Source organism: Ambystoma mexicanum, chromosome 4q (assembly GCF_040938575.1).
Source record: "Ambystoma mexicanum isolate Mex_15411 chromosome 4q, UKY_AmexF1_1, whole genome shotgun sequence".
NCBI lineage: Eukaryota > Metazoa > Chordata > Amphibia > Caudata > Ambystomatidae > Ambystoma > Ambystoma mexicanum.
Genome location: NC_090928.1, coordinates 296,823,934 through 296,850,784, shown reverse-complemented (window position 1 = coordinate 296,850,784; position 26,851 = coordinate 296,823,934). Strand labels below are relative to the sequence as shown.

Here is a 26,851-nt window from a genome sequence, read left to right as displayed (position 1 = left end):
ACGGCATATGCAAAACATGGGGAACAGAAGCTAGTCGCCTTGAATGGATGGAACATTTAGAAATACATGTGACCGCAATAAAATTGTTTGGATAAAGAAAAGTGAAAACACACTGAAACAAAAATACATTACTTTTAAATGCATGTACATAGCTAATAAGAAGCACAAATTGTTAATTTAATTGGGTTCATCTGTGGGTAGCATACATCCTTAAGACGTGATGGGAAATGCTCTGTAAAACATTCATTGGATTATATACCCACGGCAGGTCTGAATTCAGAGTGATGGTCATGGTGGAGATTGTGGGATCTTGCTGTCTTTAGGAGTGGAGATATTTGGGTCATCTTATCAAGGCTAGGAAGTATCGTGATTGTAAGGACCAGTTAATCAGGGAGGTTATGGAAGGATATAAGGAGGTCATTATGTATTTAATGGACTTAGTGCTGCAGGGTACCACCTTGAGGTGAAAATGACATCGGATTGGTTGCCAATGCTTTGAGGAGCTGAAGATCTGGCTAGACCAGTGAAGGTTGACCATATGGATATTATCCTCTGACGAAAACAGCAGGACAGGTTGTCTGCTAAGTCTTGGGGTGCCACTAGAGAGAAAGCACATTCCAAAGGGGACCTTAGTTCAATGTAGATGCGAAAACGGTGGCAGCACGATTCTCAAGCTGAACATTGACAGAAAGGTAAAGAGGCTCGTGCTTTCCTTGATGTGGTTGCATCATAGACTTTCTGTTGCCTAGTGCGAGCATCTTTGTCTTCAAGGTCCTTAGTTTTGCGCAAAAGGCATTCTAGGACTATATTTGCCTTTTAAAAAGAGCAAGCTCAGTTACAAACCAGAAGTTGATTTTTAACATGCTCCAAGTGTCTCACTGATTACTGGAGCGGGGATGTCCAAAGCCTTGTTGAGATAATTCTACAGGGTTGTCAGAGGGGCCCTGAGGGACCTGTAGGCAAGGAGGGGTTTATGGTGTGTTAGCAAAAAGTTCAGCGGGCACTAGTTTAATTGGTCCAACTTGAAAGAAGCCTGGTTCTGAGATGGGCATGTGATAGAATAACTTCTGTGGTTTTGCCAGATTAGTTAGTACTAAACATGGCCAGTCCAAAAGAGTGGACAGACCCAGATATTAGGCAGATGGAGCTCCAGGAGGGTAAGAGTGGTTTCCATGGTGTGAACTCCTGGGTGGTTGGGATCAGATAGAAAGATTTTCAAGGCCAGCGAGTCTTAGATCTTAAAAAAATTATTTGGATATCTGTTGATAGGGCAATCAAGCCAAAAACTGATATCTCCCTAAAAGAGAGTGGGCACTTGGAGACTGATAAATTGCGATTATTACGGTGTAAATGTTATTACTGAGTTTGCACTTGAAGCAACACTTTAAAAGGAAAAGGCAGTGGGAATCCTTATGGACATGCTGTAGAAGTGTAGCTCACAGCAAGTCCACCCCCAATATGTTCAGCTTATTGTTTATGAAGATCGTGTAGTCTGGCAGACGTGTACTTTGTCAACAATAACCATGTTTTAGTCAGTCCAAGGAAATTATTTGCAAAATCTCCCAGAAGATCGTGCACATTAGCCACGTGTTTTGCAGGATCTAGCGTTCAGAATACCTACATTAAAAATGCTCTTGGTTTTCAAAGTCTTTCTGAGGGTATCAACGTGATGGGGTGGGTTGAAAGAATCATAAGAGTCTGGCATTACCTGCTGAGAGTGATGATTTAAAACTCTCTGACCCCTAGATACTGACAGCTACTGCGAGACTAGTAGGATGAATGGGAGGATGGGACGAGGGGAGTGGTGTAGAGGGCGAAGGAAGAGAAGGAGGGACATGAAGGTTGTGGGTCTTAAAAGGAAGAGCAATAGGGAGTGGGAGATGACAAGATTTTTATGGCGTAATGTATCCATACATTTATGACAAGAATCGTGTACACTGGTGAGAAATGCAGGATACCCCACCTTTTACCCCAATATATTTCTATATAGCTAATACTAGCATGATGGATTCACAAACGATGTGTTTGTAGAAAGATATGGAGATTCCATTTCGTTAAAACCCTGCACAACCTAAAGTTTTCGTTGTTCAATATAGCTCTCAATTTTGTGTTGGAATTAATCTAGCTGCACGTTACAGGATTTCATTTGTTTACTGTTGATGGCCTTGGTAATACTTCCCCTACCTGTATAATAAGAATAACAAAGCATTAGATGTCACCCCAAGTTTTATTTGAATGCATAGGTGAGCATGCTAGCTGTCTAGCTTCGGAAAACAAATACACGATTACCGTACTCTGCACCACAATAATTATAATATAATATTTTTTTTTGTTTTCACTCACTCCTATTCATCAAGTTTGTAAGGGACAGTTTGGAGTGAATTTGAACATCTTGAGGGACAAGCCTACAATTCCAGATAAGCGTACGGACCAAGAATCAAAGAATGTACAAATGGATTGGAATACATGTCAGAAAATGTCAAAATATTAAGTTCTGTCTGTCCCCTCTATGATCAAAGATGGCCACTTTACCTCCCTTCCTTATGCAACAAAGGTTTGGTTTACTTTAAACGTCCATCCACATAACCCGGCAGTATCTCATACATAGCTTGAAATTGACCTATGTTATATATACGTGAATGACTCAACTAGTTCTGTTTTTTTGTTTGCATTCTAGGATTTGTATTTAAAATAGGAAAAAAGGACGAGGCCACCAGGTGGCGCGCACATGCAAGCAGCTAAACGTGTTAGAGAGGCGAAAAACGCACACGGGGAAGCAGAGAAAACCGTCCCGTCAACATAAGCGAAAGTAACTTGGCTGGCGCGCAGAAACACAGAGACAGTCTCTGCCACGACGTGCACGCGGGCTGAGGCTCGGCTATGAGGGGGCCCTTGTACAGTAGGCCAGGACCTCGGAGGGACTAGCCTGAGACCCGCCCCCCCCACCCACCCTCCCAGCAACAACTCTCGCGCTGCACGGAGGTAAGCAGAAGAAAGGGGCAACGAACCCACCGGGGGTGCAGGGAGCCCAGTGTGGGACTGAAATTAAGTGTGCCGTTCCATAATAGAGGGCCAAGGCAAGGGCACGGATTGGCACAGGGGCAAAAAAGTGAAGAAACAGACCTCCTGCAGGGAACAAGACAAGGGGACAAGAAGCATGCCCCCTCCAGCCAGTGTTGCAGCCAGTGTGCCTTCCAATTTAAAGGGGACAGAGATAGGGTGAGGGCCCCCATGTGGGAACCTGGGGCGTGTGCCTGCCTAAGGTGGGACCCCGGGTTCCACCCCAGAAGTAGAGGGCCCAGGCAAGGGGTCAGAGAGGCGCGGCGGCGCTGCAGAGGTGGAGCCCCCCCTTGGGAAATGAGAAGCGTGCCACCAACTGCCAGCGCTTCTCCCAAGGGATAGGGTCTAGGTGGGGGCCCCCAGGTGGGAGGTCCCCCCTCCTAACAGTAAAGCCCTGGAAGAGTAAAACACCCTGGGAAAGGAGAGGGCACAAAGGTACACACGAGGAGACCAGTGAAGCCCAGGACCAGACTGAGCATGGTAAGGGGGGCCTCATGGGCGCCAGAAAAAACCAAAGGAGGAGGAAGAGCCACCCTAAGGGAAAGAGGGGGGATGAATCCACCCATTTGCGCCCCAGCTTCTGGACACTTTTGATTACTGGACATAAAACAACACCGGAAGGCAGTGACTAGGTGTGGGCTCCCGGGGACCCCCTCGGGACGTGTGCCCGCCTAGAAGTAGGTCCAGAGGAGGAGAGAAAGTGTGGTGAGGACCCACAGTGAGAGGTGGAGCAGTGAAGCCGCCGATGCCCCAAGAGGATAGAAAACAGTCACCGGGGGCCAACCCAAAGAAGTCGAAAGCGTGAGGAGACCCATTCCACCGACCCACACCTGCACTGGAAGGGCACGTTGAGGCTCAAAAAGAGGAACCTCAAAGGACCATCGAGAAGAGGGGCACAGATCACAGCGGCATTCTCCAGCAGTGCCAAAGACGGCCCCCAGCGGACCTGGTAGGCACAAGCCCAGAACTAAGCGCAGGGCATCTCCCAACCCATGAACTGGAGGTCTAAATTGGGACGTTTTGAATACCAGAGGCCGGAAACAAGTCCATCATCGCAGACCTCAACATGGCGAAAAAGGAGATAACACTATGCCCACAAAGAAGGACACTTCTAGAGGAGATAAGGGGGATGAGGGCCGACATAGGAGGAGAGGTGGATAGAATAAATGGCTGAATTGACAAGATGGACGAAAGGCTCCAGGCAGTTGAGAATAACCAGTCCTGCGAAACACTGGAAACTCAAATAGACATGAGGCAATCAGAACTGGAAAGAAGGGAGGGGGAGGTGACCCTAAAGATGGATGACTTTAATTATCGTGAGAGGAGGAACAACTTGAGATTTTTTGGAATCCCAGGGAAGGAGGGAGAATCAGAGCGGGACCTAAGGAAAATAATTCATGAGGCTGTTAAGGTCCTGTTTGGAGACAAGAACATTAATGAGCCTAAGATTGACAGGGTGCACAGAGCAGGAGTGGCAGGGGGAGGGCCAGGGTTGGTCTTCGCGCGCTTTAACAATTACCGGGCCAGACAAAAAATCCTGGATAAAGCAAAAGGTCAGGGTTCAGTGGCCCTGGGCAACATGAAAAGTGTGATCTACCCGGACCTGTCTTCGCTTACACTGGCAAAGAGGCATCTATGTTCCCCCTCACAAAATGGCTTAACAAGAAGGGGGTGAGATACCGATGGGGCTTCCCCTTCTCTATATCTTTTGAAGTCGATGGCTATAATTACAAACTGGTAAAAGAGGACGACATTCAGATGGTCACGACTGAACTGATAGGAGGGAGCACACCAACGATGGAAGGAGAAGAGAAAAGACCAGAAGAAAGGAGATAGCGCATAAAAGGGCTGAGCAGGCGCAAAATTCCAGGCTCAAGGAAGTTAACGAAACTCAACACCCCGCGACCGGCTGGGCCTACTTGAGCTTGTGAGGGGAAGGACAAGCGGATCGGCTAAGGGAAGTGGCATAACTGGAGTGGGAGGGGGATAGTTTGGAATACTTTGGAAAAGTTTGCATATCGAAAAAGAGGAAAAAGGAAGGGGGCTCAAGGAAAGAGCTTTGTTAAGCAGTTACGGGGTCCGGGAGGACCTCTGGTGATTTAATCTTGTCTGCGGTCATGACCCAGGACAGGGTTGGATACCTGGGGCAGGGGGATTGGGTGGAATTGTGTTGTGTGGTGTTCAGAATGCTCAGTTTCAGGATGGTCCGACAATGGATCTGTCTTGGGAGAGGAGGAAGGTATGGGGTGCTCCGACAGCAGGGCGATGTCTGCACTAGGTGAAATGGTTATCGGCTCCCTTAATGCTCGGGGCCTCAACTCATCAAGCAAACACACAATGGTCCTTCGGAGTTTAAGAGGGCAAGACTCGATTGGATGTGCATTCAGGAGACCCATTGGCCGAAGGGTAGAGAGTCCCAGCTACGATCCTGGGAGGTGATAGTGGCTTCTGATGTGAAAAAATGCAAGGGGTAGCGATCCTGATCTCGTCCTGGCTGGGCATTCAGGCAGAACCAGTACTAACTGACACGAATGGGAGGTATGTGTTCGTCAAAGGACAGCTGAATGGTTCCAGACTTACAATGGGTTTCGTGTATGCTCCAAGCGTGGGCCAGTGTGAATTCTGGGACGGGGTCAGAGACAAATTGATTGCATTTATGTAAGGGAAATTGGTGGTCGGGAGGGGACTTTAACATGGTATTGGACCCAATAAGGGACCGCAAGAGAATGGGAGAACAGCCGACAACAAAGATGAAGGTGGGTGAATCAGAGCGATTTAAAAAGTATATGAGGCCTTAGGCTTGTGTGACTCCCTAACACCCCCACTGGAGGGTAAGAGGCTATATATCTTCTTTTTGGTGGTACATGACTCCTTCTCACGTATAGATCTGATACCGGCGGACTCGACCCTGAAAGTGCAAGTCGTGAAATCCCAGGTCACCCCAATACCATGGTCTGACCACGATATGGTGAGTAATAATGGAGGGATGGAGGACAGCGGTCCTACTAAATGATAAGAAAGCGCAGCAGGAGCTACTGGAGGGAATCAAGGAATACTTCCTCTTCAATGACACGGGAGAGGTAGGGATCCAATCAGTCTGGGAGGGCTTCAAGGATACCATTCGGGGGGGTCCTGATAAGGATAGGGTCAAAAAAGAAAAAGGGGAGAGGGAGGACATGCTCTGTCGGAAAATAGCACAGATCGAGCTTGGGAGTTTGCAGGGGAAATAGGTATCTCCCGCGGAGGCGAAGGAGCTCCAGCAATATAAAACACAATTAAAGGCCATCATGACACATGATACAGAAAAAAACTCCTATTTCGAAAACAGAAGTACCATGAGAAAGGGGACAGGGCGGATAGGATCTTAGCATGGAGGATGAGGGAGGAGAAGAAGCGGAAGACTATCGAAGTAATGCAAACTGAGGAGGGAGAATCCATCTATGACTCTAGAAGTATTGGGAAGGAATTCGCAAAGCACGACAGTACTCTATATGCCCCGGATTGGAGTGGGGATGAGACAAAGATAGAGGAATTCCTAAGGGGTTTGCCCCTTTTGGGACTCCCCGAAGAAATCGTGGAGAACCTTGAGCGCCCCATAACTGTAGAGGAGGTCTTACTGGCCATCAGGGGAATGAAATCAGGGTCAGCACTGAGGGAAGATGGCTTCTCGATGAAGTTTTCCAAACTATTTAGGTCCCTGCTGGCATCACACCTGGTGAAAGTATTTAATGCATGCCTAGAAGAAAATGCCCTGCCTGCCACGATGTTGCTCGAAACGATCATCACAATACCTATTTATTTGTTTATTTATATTTTTCCGGTAGCTCGCAAGCCTCGGGTGCAGAAACAAGGACACAAAGTACAGACATAGATTAGAGCAGGAACGAGACAAAACATACAGATACAGAAAGGGGCCTAGTGGAGAAGTGTAGATTAGTTATAGATGTAGGTTTTCACTTTTTTGCGGAAGGGCATGTAATTTTCTTCCATTCTTATATGTGCAGCGAGGTTGTTCCACAGGCCAGCGACTAAAATGGGGAAGGATTTTCCTGAACTTCTGAAGATTTAGGTGGGCTGGTGCTGGTGCTGATGCTTTCCCATAGACGCATCTATGCACCAGTGTCAAAGCTTTGAATTGGACTCTGTCTTCAATTTTTGGCCAGTGTAGCTCTCTTCTAGAGTCGCTGATGTGTTCGGATCTGTGTTTTTTCTTGATGATCCTCACTGCGTTGTTCTGAACAACTTGATGTTTTTTTAATATATTGAGCTTGGGCTTCGGTCCCCAATGAAGCTTCCATCATTCCCAGGGTTTTGACTTTGCTCAGAACTTGTATTTGTGTATCTTTTATCAGGAAAGAGCTATATGCAGGAGATGACTTTGCTCTGGCTTGATGGACGCCAAATACCATGAGCACAGTTTTTTTGCCATTCAGGCACATCCAATTAGCATCCATCCATAATTCTACGATATTATACACCATGGATAGTTGTTCATTGTCTTTCTTGTGGTCCCCGATTAATTTGATCACCAGCTGAGTATCATCAGCATAATTGGTGAAGAATGTATTGATGTGATCAAGTACTAGGCATAGGTATCTCAGGTAGAGATTGTATAGTAGAGGTGACATGCAAGGACCTTGTGGGACGCCACATAGAATTTATTTTTCCAGAGAGAATTTGTCTCCCCAGTGTACCCTAGAGATCCTGTTTTTAGAAAGGACATTATCCAACCGATCGCTTCTACCGAGCAGTTGGCTGTTTTCCCTAGCGCTGCTTTGAGTATGTTGTGATCTAGCAGATCGAATACTGCACCTACGTCAAGAAGAATAAGAAGGCCCGCCCTCCCTTTGTCCATAATGCTAAGCATTTTAGTTTTTAGGTCGAGCATGGCGACCTCTGTGCTGTGGGCTGGTCGGAATCCCTATTGTTGATGGTGTAGGGATTCTGATGCTTGTACGTGGGCCTGGAGTTGCGTGGTGGCTATCTTGTCCATGATCTTTAGGATGAAATTGCAGTTTGTGATGGGCCTGAGGTTATTAGGGTCTCTTGGGTCTCAATTAGGTTTCTTTACCAGTGGTGTTACCGTGACTCTTTTTATGGCTTGTGGTACTGACTGGTCTCTGAAAGATGTGTTAATGATTTTCATCAGTATGGGTGCAAAGATGTCTGGGTTCTCCAGAATTATTTTAGGTGGTAATATATATTTGGCGCAGGTAGTAGGTTTCATGGTAGCAAGCACTTTTATCATATCCTCACAGGTAATTTCCGTGAATTTGAAGGCTTCTTTGCTGCATTGGGATTTTGTCATTAGTTCCCTTGCCTTAGAGATTTTATGGAAGAAAACAATCAGAGTTTTGTCACACTCTTCTTGGGTCGGTGTGAAGGGAGGAGAAATTGCTCTGGGTTTTTCTATAGATTTGAAGATGTTAAAAAGTTTGCTGGTGGAATTAGCTGCTGTAGTGATCTAGTTGTTGTAAACATTATTTTTTGCCCCTATTATCTTATTCTTGTAGGTTTTCTCACTCCTTCCATGATTCCCTATTAAATGGGGTGGGATTTTTTAGCCATTCATTTTCTCTTTTTCTTTTCTCCTTTTTCTGTTCAGCAAGTTCTCCAGAGATCCATTGTTGTTGTATAGGATTTGATCTGATAGTTTTGGTTTGTGGTGGTGCCTTCTGGTCCACTAAATTCTTGAGGTGGAATAATAGGTTTGTCAGTAGAGTATCAGAGGAATCGTCCTCTTTTTGGTTGTTCTTAATTTCATCTAGACAAAGTTCAAGTTGATCTCTGTCTATGTTTTTGAAGTTCCGATGTGTCACTCTTATTGGAGGATTGGGGGACTTAACTTTGGGCGATGGTGGGGTGATGAAAAAGGTCACACTATAATGATCTGACCATATGCAAGGGTCAATCTTGTAGTCTCGTGACTCCAAGTTGTTTGTTATGACCCAGTCTAGTTGGTGTCCATTTGTCCATTGTTGGCTCGTGACTTGCGACTTTGAAATCAATGTTGTTCATTAGTGTCTCTAAATTGATGGCTTCTTTATCTTTGGGGTCGCCATACCATCAGTTGAGGTCACCCAATATCAGTATGGCTGTGTTTGGCCCTTTGAGCAGGTTAAGATGGCGGGTAAGCTCTTGATTGAATTCTGGTGTGGTGACAAGTGGCCTATAGACTACAATTACGTTAAGGCTACTGTTATCTGTTGGTAAGTATTTTAAATGCAGGATTTCACTTCCACTGCATGTTATGTTGCTCGGTAAAAAGTGTATAGTATCTCTTGCGATAACTGCTGCGCCCCCTCCTTGGCCTGTTTCTCTGTTGGTGTAGTGAATGACATAACCTTCAGGAACGGCAATGTCGCAAGTCGGGCCTATCGGCTCTTTAAGCCACGTCTCAGTGATACACAGGATGTGAATATTTTCATTGATTATCCTGTCGTGCATACATGGAGCATGCTTATTTAGAGACAGAGTGTTTAATATACAGATCTTTAGGTTAGATTTGGGGGTGATTTGGCTAGTTTTATGGCGCTTCGGGCATGTTGGCTGTCTGTCTTTTTTAGGGCATCTTTTTTTTGCAAGGTCTTCATTGGCGGAGATCTGTGTCTCGCTGGTTCTAACTAGAGCTGTTGAAGCAGTCGTTTTGGCTAGATTCATGCATTTATAATTATGTATGTCTAGCAAGAGTTTGTCTACGGGCAGCAACCCCATGCTTACCGGTAGTTTGGGATGGGTGCTCTAGGTACTCACGAGCAGCGTTTTCTGCACCGGACACCGTGGACGTCGAGAACTGGCGCAAGACCGGCTTGGCTCCTGAAGCGCAGGCTTCTAGGAGTTGTGGTCCCAGATCGCTTAGTCTGACAATAGCTAGGGGCTGTGAGGCTGTCTTACGCACTGAACGTGCCTGGTAGCACAACACAGTCTGTCTACAGACCGCAAGGCGGCACAGTGAAATCAGCCTAAGTGTTGCCCCTACGAACAAAAATTGTAAGAATGCAGCACACGTCACAACACACAAATGCTGCTTTATAAATCCCAGTGTGGAACGCTTGGTCAAAATAGATTTCAAAATTCAGTTTGCTTTCAGGTAGTGGTTTCGGAATTCACAATTCACATGCACACTGCTATGTTAAAATACAAGGCAAGCATACAGTTCTTCATGCAGTCCAAACTACACAAACACAAGTGACAAAGGTAAGCAGAATTCTAGCCCTGACTGCTGTTCCAGAGTGCGCAGTTTCTTGGAAACCTGCCACCTAGATTACCCAATTAGAAAGTTACCTTAAGGGTTGTGGGGGAATATATAGCAGGTCCGGTGCAAGACCGGCTTGGCTCCTGAAGAGTCAGTGCTGAAGGAAGCGAAGGACCCCTCCACGTGCTCTTTCTACCAACCTATCTCTCTCCTAAACGGGGATGTAAAATCCTCGCAAAGGTCTTGGGAACAAGACTGGAAGTGGGACTAACATTATTAGTACATGGAGATCAGGTATGCTTTATAAGAGGGAGACAAGGGTCAGACAACATTTCAAAAAAGAATTAACCTGATCCACAGTGCCCAAATGAAGGGCCTAGACGCCTGTTTGCTGTCGCTGGACTCAGAGAAGGTCATTGAACAGGGTTGAATGGTCCTTCATGATGAAGGTTCTGACAAAAATGGCGCTGGGGACAAACATCTTGCAATGGGTGACAGAACTATACAATAAACCCAGGGCCAGGGTATGGGTCAAAGGGGGCCTCACAGAGACTTTCGTGCTAACGAGAGGTACAAGACAGGGCTGCCCCCTCTCTCCATTACTTTATGCCCTAGCGATGGAGCCATTGGCAATTTGTGATTCGGACGGATTGACAAATTAAGGGAATAGTAGGGGGAGAGATAGAGTGCAAACTCTCGTTCTTTGCAGATGACATATTGGTCTAGCTCACTAATATACAGCACTCCCTCCCAGCACTAATGACTCAGATCTCGGTGTATGGAAGCCTCTCAGGGCTTAAGATTAACATAGGGAAATCCTGCATATTGCCCATGCTCAAGCAGAGTTGACTTGAGACAGAGATACCAGGACATGAGGGTGGACGGAAAAGGTATAAAATACCTGGGCATTCAGATGACCAGGGATCTAAACGAGATGGTTGCAGCTAATTACGACCCCATCAGGGCTCAACTGAAAACTGACTTAAAGAGATGGGACCCCCTTATACTGACCTGGTATGGTAGAATGACCTCAATAAAGATGAACGTGCTACCCATATTGCTGTATCTGTTTGCAGCAATCCCGAGGCAGCTCCCAGAGACATTATTTCTGGAAGTCACAGGGGAACTCCAAAGATTTATATGGAAAAATAAGACACCTAGGGTTTAAATGGCCACCCTGACACTTCCAAGGGACAAGAGGGGCGTTGGGTTCCCAGATAGTCATCTGTATTATAGGACAGCCCAACTCAGGGTGATGCTCGAACATATGAGGGACGGCCTGAGGACTAACTGGTCCTACCTGGAAGACCTAGTAGCACACCCGCTGAAGTTTCAGGACTACATATGGTCCCCGATTATATCCATTCCGGAACGGCTGAGATACCACCCCACCCTGGAGGTTGTTTGGTCAATTTGGCATGAATCTAAGGGCACTGAGGGCCACACGACATGGCCCTCCCCTATCTCCCCATGTGCGGACCCCCATTTGTCTTCGGATGGCAGGGCCTGGCCTTCTCACAAAGATGGTCCAATATGGGCCTAGAATGGGTAGGGCAGCTATTTAAACAAAGGTTGTTCCTAGACTTGGCAACTGCCCAGGAGGTCTTGGGGAGGGACTCGATTTCAGTGTTCGAATATCAATGCATCAAAGGTATCATAGCTGATCCACAGTGGGGAAGATCAGTAGGGAGAGAACTAACAGCAATGGAAAAGGTAATAGACCTATACATCACGAGAAAGGGTATACTGTCCAAGTTGTATAAAACTATGAATGGGGCATGTCAACAAGGGAGACAAACATTCGAGAGGTACTGGGCAGACTTAGCGAGGGACGAGATCTTGGAGGAGGACTGGGCTCAAATTTATAAGATCACCTTTCAGGGTGGGCTGTTCACCTCCACGATTGAACACAACTTTAAAATGCTGATGGGTTGGATGAAGCTGTCAAATCACTGTTCCCCTAACTCGCAGAGTGCGCTCGGGTGGCACAAGCTTCCCCACCATGGCCGCTACTTTCTGGAACATGCTCCCCTACCAGATCAGGGCCATTGACTCTCATTCCGTATTCCGCAAAGCCATCAAAACAAGGCTCTTTGTCTTATGCATGCCCATATGTATGTATCTCTTTGTTTGCATCTAAGTAACACTGTATCAAAAGCATCTTGTAACAAAACATTCTGTACTAAGCAATACTCTGTTGGGCCGCATCTCTGTAACCCCTAATCAAGTTTTCTTTCATCTTCTCATAGCGCCTCGATGCCTGTCGGCTGTAGTGCGCTCTACAAATCCAAAAATAAAAAATAAAAGAAACTGCATAGCAATTAGTGTTGTATAGTTTCCTTTATAAATGCTTATTTTGTGCTAATGAAACAAATACTATACCATGAAGATGTCTATAGATATCCCTTGCCTTAATAATCAAGTATTATAAGAAAAGAGAAGGCGCCTCATTATGTGTTTGGTGGTATCTGGGTGGTAAATCTTCCCAGATACCACCAAACTGAATTACTGTTACCGTCACTTGGTCTGCCGGAATTACCGCCAGATTACAAGTGGCAGTGACAGAGTTAATCTCCATTTTTATAGAGCCCATTGGACTCTATAAGCATATTTGGCAGAATTACTGTCACGGTAATTCCGCTGGTGTTGCTAATTTTCGAAGGAAAGCGGGAGGATTTACCTCCAGCAAGATACTGGAGGTAAATCCCCCACTCCAAGACCATACTCGTAGTATGGCAGTGTGGGAAGTGTAGCAGCAATTCCGTTAACGCCAATTTTGTCCCGCACCGCCATACTTGTCAAGTATGGTATGGATTTACAAACAGTACGCTAAAACCCAAGTTCATTTTAGCAGCCATTTTGTTACTTGGAAGTGACAATGGGCCTCATTATAAGGTTGCCGGTCTGAAATTCCGAATGGTGCCGGTGCATCCAACATGCTCTTCTCGCAGGTGCCGGTACGCCTGCCAGGTCATACCTGGCGGGCGGGAAGGCACCCGCGAGTAGAACTCGTAGTTTGCCCGTCCGGTAACAATGGTACCAGCAAGCTTACCGGTACCGTTGTTACCGGACCGACAAATTTATAATGAGGTATTGTGTTTTTGTTTGGCATATATGCTAGCGGTAACGCCCTGAGGAACCTGGGTACCAAAGGATTTGTCTTAAATATGCACAGAAACTAAGTTATGACACCATTCACACTGGCATTTTGTAAATGAAAAACGGAAAATCATTTTTTGTGGGAAAAAGTTGCTTCAATTACCAATCTAACTGGTAATTACACTCCATTACACTTCCCCTAATGGATAAATACACAAAGGTACAATGGGTGAAGAACTGTATCTTCTTATATTTTGCAGTCTGCGTTTAAGTAAAGATAAAGGTTTATCCTGCCAAATAATGAATACTGTTGTATATGAGAAATGGGAGTTATTGCATAACTAGAATGTGTAGCGCCAATGAATTGCCTATTCATTTTGCCTTTCACCTCATGGACTGAGCAGATGAAAGGGTAGAACTGGTGACTGTTTCTCCCTTTCAGGTCTGGATTGTCAACAACTAGGCAGCTGCACCCAGCAAGGGCTATGTACACACGGTAGGCAAATAACACCTCACCCACATGTAGAAAGCGGCTTACAATGGCTGGGCTGTGTATTTCAAAGTCACATTCTAGCAAGAATTGGGTGAGAGACAATCAAGGAGAGCCTTTAAGAGACAGGTGAGGTTGGGAGGTTTAGTAAAGAGAAGGACAAGTGACTTCAATAGGGAGAAATCTGCCATCTAGAAAAATATTGGCACCACTTATTTGTGAACACCCCCTGATTTCTTGCACACTCAGAACTCTGGGAATGCCAGCAAAGAGAGAACACTTTTTTAATTGACAGTGATATGCTCCTCACGAAGGCTTGCAAATAGAACATTCTCTTGTCAGAATGTAACTAATTAAAAAATTGGCACCCTTCATTCTGTTGAATCATGTTGGAATATCTTAAGAATAATCTAGTTTAGAATCCTAATGAAACTGTATCAGTAAACAGGGCCCTCAAAGGGATGAAGATAAGCATGTCTCTGACTCTGCAATGCTTTTTGTTCTTTACGACCCTGCCTACACTTTCACCCACTCTCCATGGAAAACAGTTAAGATTGGTAGTGTAGGATGTGAGAAAACAGAAGGTGTCTCACCCGTTAGTCCTCAGGGATGGGTCATTCAGGTGGACAGGAGACGGCCATCGCTTTTGGACTCAGTTCCTGGAGGTGGTCCAGTGCGGGAGGATCACTTGGGTGAGGGGTCCTCCAGGAGTGGGAGTGGGACACCGGATGGGTATCCCTCTCTTCCCTGGAACACCTTAACCCTATCCTACCTGATGGGATATTTAGAAACTGAACCCTCCAACCCCTTTTTACTGCACAAACACTTTTACACAGACAGCGTGCTCTGGGAGAAAACAGACTCACACGCCGAGCCATGTACCTGACATGTCCCAATACTATGGTCAGGCAATTATCGACAATCACTCACACCTGACTTCCATTACACTTCCCCTAATGGATAAATACACAAAGGTACAACAGCTTTGAATCGGCAGTTGAAAAAAGGGAGAAAGACGGCCAGGTTCGGGAGAGGGGCAACACCCTTGACCTTTTTGGCAGGAAACCGTTACTCTCAAGAAACCTTCAAGGCAGAAAACGTAAGACCAGGAAACCAAACTGAAGAATCCTGCATTGTGTGTCGGAGATACCAAGGGTCCTCCTACGTATCTGATCAAAGCGGGGAGGAGCAGCAGACACTGTGGTATCATCCTTGGCTCCAAGAACAAAAAAGTGACAGAGAACAACACAGCCGGTGAGTTGGGGAGACCGATGCCAGACCGGTCTGTGTTGAAGTCAAGTTTGCAAACGGCAACATTGTGAAAACAAACATTGTTAAACGCATGTGATGAAAGACGCGAGTGAAGCTAAATTGCTGGTGAATATTTGAACATTAAAAGGAAAGATACAATACTGTTGACAGAATGGTCCGGGACTGTGAATGTGCTCAGTCGAAAGTCTCTGTATGGTATCCTCACAAGAGAACGAAAATAGAAGATTGATGTGAAGTGTAAATTGTGTGAATTGATTCGAAGTGGTCCTGCGACGGTTTAAGCAAAACCCACTGCACATTCGAAAGTCTTCGATTCTGGTATGAAAAGGAATCTGAGCCCGAACGAGGGAGATCCATGGTCCGAGCCCGAACGAGGGAGACCAAGCTGTGAACCATGTGGAGAATCGAACTGTACTAAAATGTCGCAATTATTTGTGCGCCCCCGCAGTCACTGCGACTTTGGAGGTGCACAAAATACTGACGCGCATTTCTGCACCCAAGCAGAGCGGTGGTTGCGGGGGTGTCCCCGTTCTCCTTGGGCGCAATAACGTGAGTTGGGAGTTCCAGAGATGTCCACCGCTTACCACTGTGGTAAGCGGGGATAAGAAAGTAAAAAGACAAAAAACATTTTAAAAAAGCACCCTGGGGTGTCAGCTCCGACCCACGTAAGTGGGACGTACCGATGTGGCAGGGATAGAGGGGAGTCGGCGGTGCGCATAGAAATGCGCACCGCAAAGGTAAGTGGGGTGGGGGACAGGTAAGGGAATGCGGCCCAGGAGATGCGTATAAAGTGATTATTTGATCACTGCGCCACGCCGTAATTGGCATCGACATTTTCGTCGGAGCAGTTACCACAAATTCAGGAAATGAGGATCTGAGCCCAGGAGCGGGGGATCCATGGTCCGAGCCTGAACGAGGGAGACCAAATTATGAACATTGTTGAAAAGGGGTCTGAGCCTGGACAAGAACGACCCGTGGTCCGAGCCAGAAGGAGGGAGACAGTCTTGAATTTGTGAGAGTGAAACCCCTGGAAAGGAACTTTGTGTTTTGTTTGTTTGTTACATCAGGCCCTCTGCAATAAGATTCAAAAACATTGGGGATGCCTGATTCTAACAACTGGTCCCTCAGGCTATAAACAGTGGAACAATATGCAATGGACCAGTGGAGGAGGGGGGTGAACACTCGTTCTGTTGTATGGTCTTTTTTGTAAATATCAACCAACAGTTCATATTATTTGATCAATGAATTCAATTTAATTGTGTCATACACATTTAAAAAAAAATGACATAAAAAATACAAAATGCATTATACATTTTTTGCAAAAAGCCTGTATTAATTACAGGTTGGTTATAAGACACCAAAGCTCACATTTCAAATATACTACCACTCATTCACTCTCATTCTCCATTCCATTCATACTCTCTCTCTTATCTCTCTCTAACCCTCCTTGGTTAGACACAACTGTTCCACTGTAATGATTCCTTCCTGGGTTCAGATCTGTTGCTCAATCGTAAGAGACAGCACATAGAAGGGTTGCTGTTTGTTCGTCCTGAAGAAGGTTGCTGCATGAAGAGACCTGAATAGGGGTCAAGGGACAACCAAAACATGTGTAGACATTCTAAATCTGTGGGATTAAAATCTACACAGATGGCTTGATTGATAAATAAAACTTTCACTAAATTTAATGCTGCTCTTAATGCTCCCTTTTCCTATCACTTCCCTCCTACTACATTCACTCCTAAACCCTCCCCTACATGGCCTTGGATTACACCTACCATCCTCCCTGAAAACAACAAGGAAAAACCTCTGCACTTGGCAAAGATCTAGAAACTCCTTAGATATCCAACTCTAATTGACTGCTCGTCAAAACTACTCCTCTGCTCTCAATTCTGCCAGTCTTCTATCTTACTCTCATTTCATCACAATCCGCTCAACCAAGGTGCCTCCATAAATCCCAGAACTCAATTCTTTCATAACCTAAACCCTAATCCATCTCCTCTACTCGTTCTGTTAACAAACTAGCTTTCTACTTTGCTTCAAACATTTCTAACACTCAAAATACACTTGCAAATGACCTTCTATCCCCCACAACTAGTCACTTTTCTCCACCACCTCTACCCTCCTCTCCTGCGACAATGGGCCTCAATAGAAGTGTGCCAGTCCGGAAACAATTGTGCCGGTAAGCTTGTTTCTGGATCGGCAATCTCCGAGTCTGCCTGTTGTGGCCACTGTGCCCGACAGGTCTGACCCTGCCGGTAGGCAGACTAGTCACGGAAGCACCGGTACCGTTAGCAACGGTGCTGGTGCTTCCATGTCCCCATTCCCATATCTTATGGGAATGGGGACTTACATTTTACCGGTGCCTGACTTCCCAGGCTGCTGGACTTAGAATCTCCCAGAAGCACCGGGAAGTCAAGTACCAGTAACATTTTACGAGTCTGTCTGCAACCTGCCGGAAGCTACAACAGGGTTACCGCCGGACTCGCAATAAGGCCCAATGTCTTCTTCATCCCCCACTAACCACAATGCGATTCTTGTCCTTCTTCTCAGGGCTATCCCTTCATGTGCCCCCAATCACCCTCTATCCCACACATAGTCCCTCAATACAAGTTTGCCGGTATTCCACTGGTAATTTTGGTGGGATACCGGCAAACTGACCTACTGTTACCGCCACCTCATGTCCTGGAATTTCCAGGATATTATTACAGGTGGCAGAAAGGGCAGTAAATCCCTATTCCATGGAGTCAGATAGGACTCCATGGATGGGATTGCCAGTATTTCAGGCACCGGTAACACCAGTGCCAGAAATATTGACTGTATTTTTCCAGCGGGGGCCTGATTTACCTCCAGCTCTTGGCTGGAGGTAAATCGGTGAACCCCCACCAGGAAAATTGCTGATCACAGAATTACCATGAAACTCATAGCGCTCAGTGTTGCCGCATATCTTACTTTCCTCTTCAACTGCCTTCTTGACAGTCCCACTTTTCCATTATACTAGAAGTGAGCTACTGTCATCCCTCTCCTTAAGAAACCTTAACTGTCCTGTCAACTTTCATCCTGTCTCTCTTCCACCTCACTATTCCAAAATCCTAGAGCATACAGTTTTCAACAGACTCACTGAGTTCCTTGACTCAGACAACCTCTGGGATCCTCTTCAATCTGATTTCCGACCTCTGCACTCCGAGTGGTATCCAGGCATTGTTTCGAAAACATAGTTTCGAATGACAAAAGTTTTTTAAAAAATTCATCGAAAAAATTGCTTTTTTGTGTAAGTAAAGTTTTTTTTTTAACTAAAATGGGTGTTAAGGGGGTTGGGGGAGGGACCCCCCCATTACATTTTTTATTTTTTTAAATACATTTTTTTGACGCATTTTTATTCGAAACTTTGCTATTCAAAACTATGGCATTCAAAACTATCACTAGGAACCCTACTAAGTCAGCTCTCCACAATGTCAGTAACTACATTTCTTCCACTCGTCATGCTAACCGTTCATCTATTCTTATTCTTCTTGACCTCTCTGCTGCCTTCGATACTGTCAACTATTCTGACCTTCGTTCAACACTATGGGCCTCATTACAACTCTGGTGGTAGCCGCGCCGTTAAAAACGGCACGGCTGCCACCGGAGTTGCATTTTTTCCGGCACCCGTGAATGTGCAAGAACCGGGTCATGCCGAGTTAGGCGGACCCGGTACTTGCCCATTTTCGGGTGCCGGAATCAAGGGCCTCCTCATCCCCATTCTCCCCCATTGGGCTGAATGGGGATGGGGACGTCGCATGCACCGGCACAACTCTGCATGTGCCGGTGCATCCGACATGCTCTGCTCGCGGGTGCCATTACACACGCCAGGAAAAACATGGCGGGTGAAACGGTTCCCGCGAGCAGAGCCGTAGTATGGCGGTCCGGGAAGTACGGTACGGCATGCTTACCGGTACCGTACTTCCTAGACCGCCATGCTTGTAATGAGGGCCTATCTCTCCAAGGCATCAGGGACAAGGCCCTTGCATGGTTTGCTTCATATCTCGGCCCAGACACTTCCAGGCATTACTTTCCCGCTCAACCCCTTACTATTGGTGCACCGCAAGGGTCAGTCATGCGTCCACTTCTCGTCACTCTCTATACCTCTGCTCTTGGCACCTTGATCTCCTCATATGGCTTCCGCTATCAACTTTTCACTGAGGAGACTCAGATCCTCTTCTCCTTTCCCTACTTATTTGACAAGCTCTGGTAAAAAAATGTCTGACTCTCCGCTATCAAATACAGGATAGCATCTCACTCGCTCCAGCTCAACTCCACTAAGACTGATGTTCTCTACTTCCCATTCAAACAGACTACCTCTTTCTCTCTGCCTCTTCTACTCTTCTCTCCTGACTACCTTCCCTACTCTGCTTCTGCTCGCAACCTTGGTGTCGTCTTCAACCCATCTCACAACTTCTCATTCTTCATCTCGAAATCTGCCACTGCAGCCAGACCTAATCTACTCAACATCAGAATAAGACATCTTCTTTCCTTCAACACTGCTAAGCACCTAATCTCCATTTTTGTACTCTCTCGATCTGACTACTGTGCCAGTCGACTCAATGGCCTTCCCATCTATGCTTTTTCACCTCTCGACAAAGTCCTAAACGTTGCTGTCTGTACACTCTTTAACCTTCTCTGCTTCACCTCCACCTCCCCAGCCTGTCGTCAATTAGGCTGGCTATCTGAGACAGAGGGCAAAGTATAACCCCATTCTCATCATCTTCAAGACTAGACACAGAGTTGCTCGACCATACCTATAGGCCCATCTACTCTCCCCCCGCTCCATAAAATCATCCTCGGCTCACCTCCTTGCCATCTCTTGTGCCCCTAGAGCTACCTCTTGTTTCTGCTCTCTTCCTCTCCTTGCTTCCTTACTATGGCATGATCTTCCTCTCCCTCTCCATACTACTGCCACTCTATCTCTACCTCCAACCTTCAAGCTCTCTTCCTTTCTGAAGAAGCACTTGCGTAGCATTCTATGCCACCACATCTCCCTGTTCTCCGCCCCCTATCTGTCTAAAACAACTCCAAAGCATTTAATTCCTCATCCCTTCATATTAAAACTTAGCACTTCACCCACTATCCTATTCCCATATCTGTATCATGTTCTGCTGCTGCTTGAGCACCACCCCCACCCCCTCCACCACCACCACCACCACCTTTCCAAGGGCCTGGGGAGGGGAACAGGCGTGGAGATGTAGAGAGGGATGAAGAGGAAGACAAGGATGAGGTAGTGGAAGTCCTTACTACTGCCAGCCAGCGTGAGTCTTGGGTGTGGAGGCTCTTTACCACCGTTGGAGGGGTACCCAAGGCACGTGCACACAAGGTGCACTGCACTGAGTGCCATATGGAGCTCAGTCGTGGCAAACCGGATTTGTACAGCTATGGGAGCATTTCCATGCGGCGACACCTGAGGTCGTACCACAAGGCGGCAGTTCGAAGGGCCATCCCCTTTGAACAAGGTAGTAGGTTGAGTTCCTCTACTACATCCTCCAAATCTGCTCCTGTCACCACAAGAGACACTCCTGTGGGACAGCGCATCCCTGAACCAGCCTCACAGGCCTTACTTGTTGAGGGTCACTGTATTGTGTATGTACTGCGACGCAGTACTCTGCAGGGGGGAACAATTTCGGAGTGCTTTCGAGGGTTTGGTCCGGGAGCATGAGAAAGAGTACCACCTACCCAAGTGAGGCCCACCCAACATCTTCCTCTCTCCATTTTCCCTTTCTTATCCCTGTGGTTGGTGCCCCTCCCCTACCTTCCTTTCCTTATGTGTCATGTCTGAAAAAACCCCAAAAATACAAAACAACAAAAACCAACAACAAAAAAAGTCTCTTTTCAGAGCCACCTTTCACAGTTTAAAAATAGAAGTGCCAATAAAATGGTGCAGGGCCCCGGCTATTTTTAAAAGTCTGTTGACATTTAAAATGTTTGGGGTATTGCACTCTTCTCCAGGAGGAAGTGGTGTCTCTGAAAAGAGCCTTTTTGTAGTGTTTTTTTGTGTTTCGAAAAGTTCAAGTGGTCAACATCTACTGGAAAAAGGATTGCTATATTTCCAAAAAGGGTCGCAATGCATTTTGTATATTTCACAGAAAAATCTGATTCCCAGCATCAGTAAGATGGACTCCATCTCTGCGAAAAATGTTTGTGCTACGAAACATAATATTTTCATTGTTAAAAGAGGACACGCCAACGTCTCTCAAAAAAGTGCAAACAGCCTTGTTGACATTGCGCCTCGCTTTCTCCATTTGCGGATCAAATGAAGAAGAACGCAACCACATTTGTTTCTGTGCAATACGAGAAAAAATTATCTGGGAGTTTGGAAACATGTCCATGACTTTCCCAAGTCCTTCTTTCATTGCAAACTTCAAGGAGATTCCAGAAATATGCCCTAAACTGTTGCCTCCACAATGAATAGTAATAATGTCTGGATGACAGTGTGTCATCAAAGGGGCACAAAGAGGAACCAAATCCAGCCAGTTAATTCCGCGCACTCCATCGGACCCGTTTCCTCTGCTTTGCTGCTCGTTGGATCTTCTCTCGCTTTTGACAGCTATGGTCAGCTTCCTGCTACCCGCGTGGTCTATGAATGGAGCTCACCCTGCCCAACACGCGCTCCTGTGAAGCCTTCACACCGGAGCGGGAAGCAGGATGCGGATGGCACTTCTCTCCTTCAGGACAGCTGGTCTCAGCACCTCTTCCTGCTGCGTATCCTCTGCATCTCTTGGGAACCACAACCTCAGCCACAGTCTCTTCAAAGCGGCCCACTATTGGCAAAGCTAGCGACGTCGATCTCTGCTTCGGTCTGCTTCTGATGCCACTGCTGCTCTCCCTCAACCCGCACCTGAAGGTCCTTTAAATATTTAAAGGTCACACTCAGGTTTGGGTTATTAAAAACACTAGACTGTATACTACAGTCTGGTAACTCTGGAGCCCTCTCACTCGTTCCAGTACTAAGAACATTAATGGACTGGAAGTCAATAATGTTCTTAGGTGTATTAACCTGAAAATCTTCAATTTGACAATAAACCATTAAGACTGTGTAATCATTAGGGAAATTATTCAGAGATTACTCCCATTCTTCCTGACCCGAGTCCCCTCCCATGTGATCCTCCCGCAGGACACCACCCCCAAGGTCAGGATCAGCTAGCATGTTCCTTTCCCTGGCTACATGAGAAGGGTTCCAGGCCAAATTCTTTGGATAATCACCTCTGATTCATCACAGATGGGCTGACCAGGAAATATGGCATTACTTCTTTCCCTTCCCCCTTCATGCCCATTTTCCAAAATCCTACACTCTCGCTGAGACTGGAGACAGGGGCATTTCACAAATGGCAAAAGAGAGGGTGACATAGGATTAGGGACATGTTCCAGGGGCCCACAATCAGATCATTTGTTGACTGCAAGACATGCTTTGGGGTGGATGAAAAGGAAAGGCTGAGGTACTTTCAGATCAGGCACTGGCTCCTACACCCGGAGGTTAAGGAAGCAGCACTAGAAGTGTTTATGCCATTCGAGATGTTTCTTATCACACAGGATGGGTCAAGAGGCCTCATCTCGGGTCTGTATTAAATTCTGGTTGAGTCCGTCCCACGGGCGACGTAGCTATACATGTAACGGTGGAAGAAATTTGCTGCGAGGGAAATACCCAGGGATAATTGGGAAATGTCCCTGGTCCCCAAGTTGGATAAATCCTTGCAGTTGAATTGTATTGTATTTGTGTGTGGCCTCAATGCGCTTTTTTCAGTCAGAACGCCCTCGTGACGGTAGTCAATGTGCTGGAAAATCCTAAAGAGTTTAGATTAGAAGATTCATGTGTGCATTTTTGCCGGTCTAGGACTTGGGTGGCTGGCTAGGCTCGACTAAGCAGCCCAAAGAGAGGCCATGCACATGGGTGGGCGCTGTTGGTGGTTTGAAATCGATTGCTATTGTTGAGAGAGTCGATGTGTGGCCAGCTATACCAGATTTCTATTCATTGGTAGTCGCTGTATGCTAGTGGCAGAGGTGTTGAGGTACGTCACGTGTTTCAGTGTGGATGGCTATATGTGCTGCTAGACAGGAAAGCATAGCCGTAGCGGCATTCTACGGTGCATGGATGCTTGGCCGTGCTTGCAGCCTGTGTCCACAGATGTGGTGTAAGGTATACGTACCGTAGTCTTCAAGGTTATACGTACCGTATTCTTCGGAGTTGTTCGGCTGGAGCGATCTTTGTCCTGTGTGGACGGCGTGATCTCGTTATTCATGGTCTCTCTAGTGCAAGGGTATGAGCATGCGGTGAGCATGGGAGGGTTTATTGCAGTGTGACCCAGCAAGGGCTGCTGGCTTCCCTGGTCTATTTGTCTCATTATTTGTGGTCTCTCTTGTGCTAGGGTCTGAAGGGAGGGGAGCGCGGGGGAGTGCAGGGAAGATTATTGCGGTGTGCCACAGCGAAGGCTGCTGGATTCGCTGGTGTATTTGTCAGGTAGGAATATTGTTGTGCATGGAGTGATAGTGCGTCAGGTGAGCCGCTGCGAAAGCTGCCAGCTACTGTGTTGTAATTGGTGTAAGGGGATGTTAGGTTTGGCAGTATAGTTATGAGGAACAAGGGTTCAGGGGATATTGGGAAAAGCCAGGATTTTAGGGCCTTTCTGAATTTCAGGTGTTTTTCAGTGTTGTGAATGTGTAGTGGTAGGGAGTTCCAGATGATTGGCGCTTGGACAGGGAAGGAGGAACCACCAAGCCTGGAGGAGTTTTAATGTGGGATCACTAGGCAAAATGCTGTGCGAGATCTGAGATTCCTAGAGGGTTGGTAGGGAACAATTTTGTCTGAGGAATTCCGCTCCGGTGTTGTGGACGGCACAGTGGGCGATGCACATGGCTTCAAAGGCAGTGCGTCGACCAATCAGAAGCCAATGGAGGACTCTTAGAGTAGGGCTGATGTGTGCTCTAACGGGTAGGTTAATGAGGAGGTGTTCTGCCGCGTTTTGGATTCTTTGGAGTCTCCTTAGTTGAGATGCCGGGGCGCCTAGGTAGATGACAGGATAATGGAGTTGATGGGCGAAAAACAGTAGGGATAGGTGAGGTAAGGAAAAATACGCCTGCAAGTCCATAGATGGAAGAAGCAGATTTGGATACAATAGTGGTGTGGTGGGGGAGGGATACGTCTGAGTCCAATGTGCATCGAAGTTCTTTTTACCATGTTAGAGATTGCCGGTGCTTGTCCTAGTGGTTTAGGCCACGTGATTGGTTGGGGGAGGAGGGTTGTTTTCTTAACTGGCAGCATCAACCAGTCTGATGCCCTGGTCTGCATCAATCACCTCCCTGAGGTTTGAGTCATTGTTGTTCGGTCTGCATTTGTTCCACCTCACTGCATCATCCAAAATGGGACAAGCCTGCACTGTTGCATTGGCACCTTTTGCTGGAAACATTTACACCATCATTGCCGAGCTGGGACCTTGCCAACCTATTGCTGCCATCTCACCACGAGGAAGGGCCTTCTGAAAATCCAAGTCTGACTGTGTTGCTCCAGAGGACTTGTCAAACCGGCCCCAGACATCTGTACCAGTTTGATGCTCAAGGGGGTCCCCCTGTCTGTTGGTAATGAAAATGAGAAGTTCTTACCCTTTCCTGGGGTCTCTGAAAGGGCCTAACCCAATTATAGGCGAAAGCCGAATTGTCCCCAATAGTTCCCTGCCCCATGTGGTCATTGTTTTTGCAAGTCTGAGGCGAGAGGGAGGCAGCAGTAACTTCTCTCTTCAAGTGCCCCTATCCCCATTGGCTTGCATTGGGCATAAAAAGGTAACTATCTTAACGGGCCACAGGCAGTAAAGCCTGGCTCAGGAGTACCCTCTATTGCTACTTGGCACCAATAATCCACATCCCCATAGCTGGAGGACTACATTGAAAACCTGCTTGACAAAGCCACCACCCTGTAACAGACTTGAAGACTAGAAGGAATAGGTACGGACGTTTAAAGCATTTATTGGGTCTATTAGAGAACCTTCGCCATTTTAAGGCTCGTGAATTTATCTACACACCCCCCAACACACACTTGCATGGCTATGTCCATCTGTGTTGGTAAGAGGTAAGGGACCATTCTAGTGTTACAAAATTAGCTATGTACGTATGTTTCATAGCAATTTTACTTACATTGTAGTAGGTTGAACGATGCAAACACATGCTTTCAAGTTGCAGGAGGCCTGGTATAAATTAATATTTTGATGGCACTACACCCCGGCCCGACTTCACAAGATTTACCTAGACTACTCACAGATATGTTGGAGGGGCTGCATGCTCTGACATTTGGTGGATGCCCCAAGATAGAGCCCATTTGGAGGGAAGTCCAGGAGGTGCAGGTCTTGGCCTTCAGGGAAGAAGCAAGAACGCCTCCAGAAGAAGTGCTGTTAGGGTTTGATCGGGTGTTCAGGGTGTTACAAACAGATCCCAAAGAAAAGCCTGCATAGTACTCACACACTTTGCGATTTTGCTTATAGCGCACAATGGAAATGGCCGGAAATCCTGTCCCTTCAAGCTTGGCTTCGGAAGGTCTGGGAATTTGTGGCCTTAGAATTGACAACATATGCCTTTGCTATGAACAATGAGCTATCTCGATTTGCCAATGACTGGAGGGACGTACTCATATTTCTTAAAGAAGACTATATAGTCCAGTGGTGCCCCCAGCGCCTGAAATTCCTAGGCCTGTCATGAACTGCATCTCTCTAGGAGCGCCAATCCTTGTAACCGCATCCTACTGTTCTTGTCTTGCAGAGAGGGGGTGTCAGTGGGGGGCGGGGAGGGAGGGTGTTGAGGGGTTGCAGTTAAGTGATAATGTTTATGTGCTCAAGATATCTGTTAATTGCTCTTTGAAAACTAATAAAAAGAATAAAAAAACATGTATCAAACACATTTATTGTGATTTATTTGAGTTTTTCTGGGTTGCTGTTGCTTGCTACGTTTGATGTATGCTTTGTGATTAAATGTGTTTAGGTTCTATACATTAGGCTTTGCTATTGTGAGACACCATCCTCTGTTGTTTAATTCACACCTTTGTACTGTCAGGTTGATTTACCATGTGGTTGGTTCTTTGCAAGTCACCTTTATTGCGCATGTATCACAAGTGTAGCTTTTTGAAATAATATTATTCAGAAAGCATTGAACGTTGATGTAAAACTAAAGATGGGCTCAGATAAGATATAAGGGGCATTACCAGTATGGCAAGTGTTTCCACAGAAATTCCTCCATATGCATTTATCATTACTTCAAAGCATATCAGTGATCCCTTTACTCGATTATATTTGTGTTGTTAACATGGTGTTAGTGCCCATTCAAGAAGGTCCATAGGACTCCATTGGGACTTGGAGGAATTACCACAGGTGGTTATTCCACTGGGAGTATTCCCACACATTTTTGGATATCATAGCCAAATCACTCGACTGCACGGTCTACTCACAGCTCAGCCTCTTCACTGAGGCGCGTGGCCTTCTGGACCGTGCCCAGTCTGGCTTTAGACCCCTCCATGGAATGGAAACTTCCCTGGTCTCTATCTGGAACAAACTGAAAAGAACAGCAGACTCTGAGGGCTGTGCCGCTCTCATTCTTCTTGACCTCTCAGCAGCCTTCGACGCAATTAACCACTCCAGCATCTCGAACAGACTCCTTGATCTCAGCATAAGGGACTCTGCCCTCATATGGATATCCTATTTCCTCTCTGACCACTCCCAAATCATCTCTCTCGC

At 46.4% G+C, this 26,851-nt stretch overlaps 1 protein-coding gene and 1 long non-coding RNA gene across 2 annotated transcripts in view; one reads left to right on the top strand and one right to left on the bottom strand.

Moving 5' to 3' along the window:
* NT5DC1 (5'-nucleotidase domain containing 1) overlaps nucleotides 1-26,851 on the bottom strand; it is a 1,710,051-nt gene that overhangs the window by 1,521,118 nt on the left and 162,082 nt on the right. The window lies entirely within an intron of this gene.
* Nucleotides 2,820-26,851, top strand: part of LOC138467679 (uncharacterized) — a 151,973-nt gene continuing 127,941 nt past the window's right edge. The window contains exon 1 of the long non-coding RNA XR_011268127.1: nucleotides 2,820-2,982. This is a non-coding gene — a long non-coding RNA (uncharacterized lncRNA). The remainder of the gene's footprint in view (nucleotides 2,983-26,851) is intronic.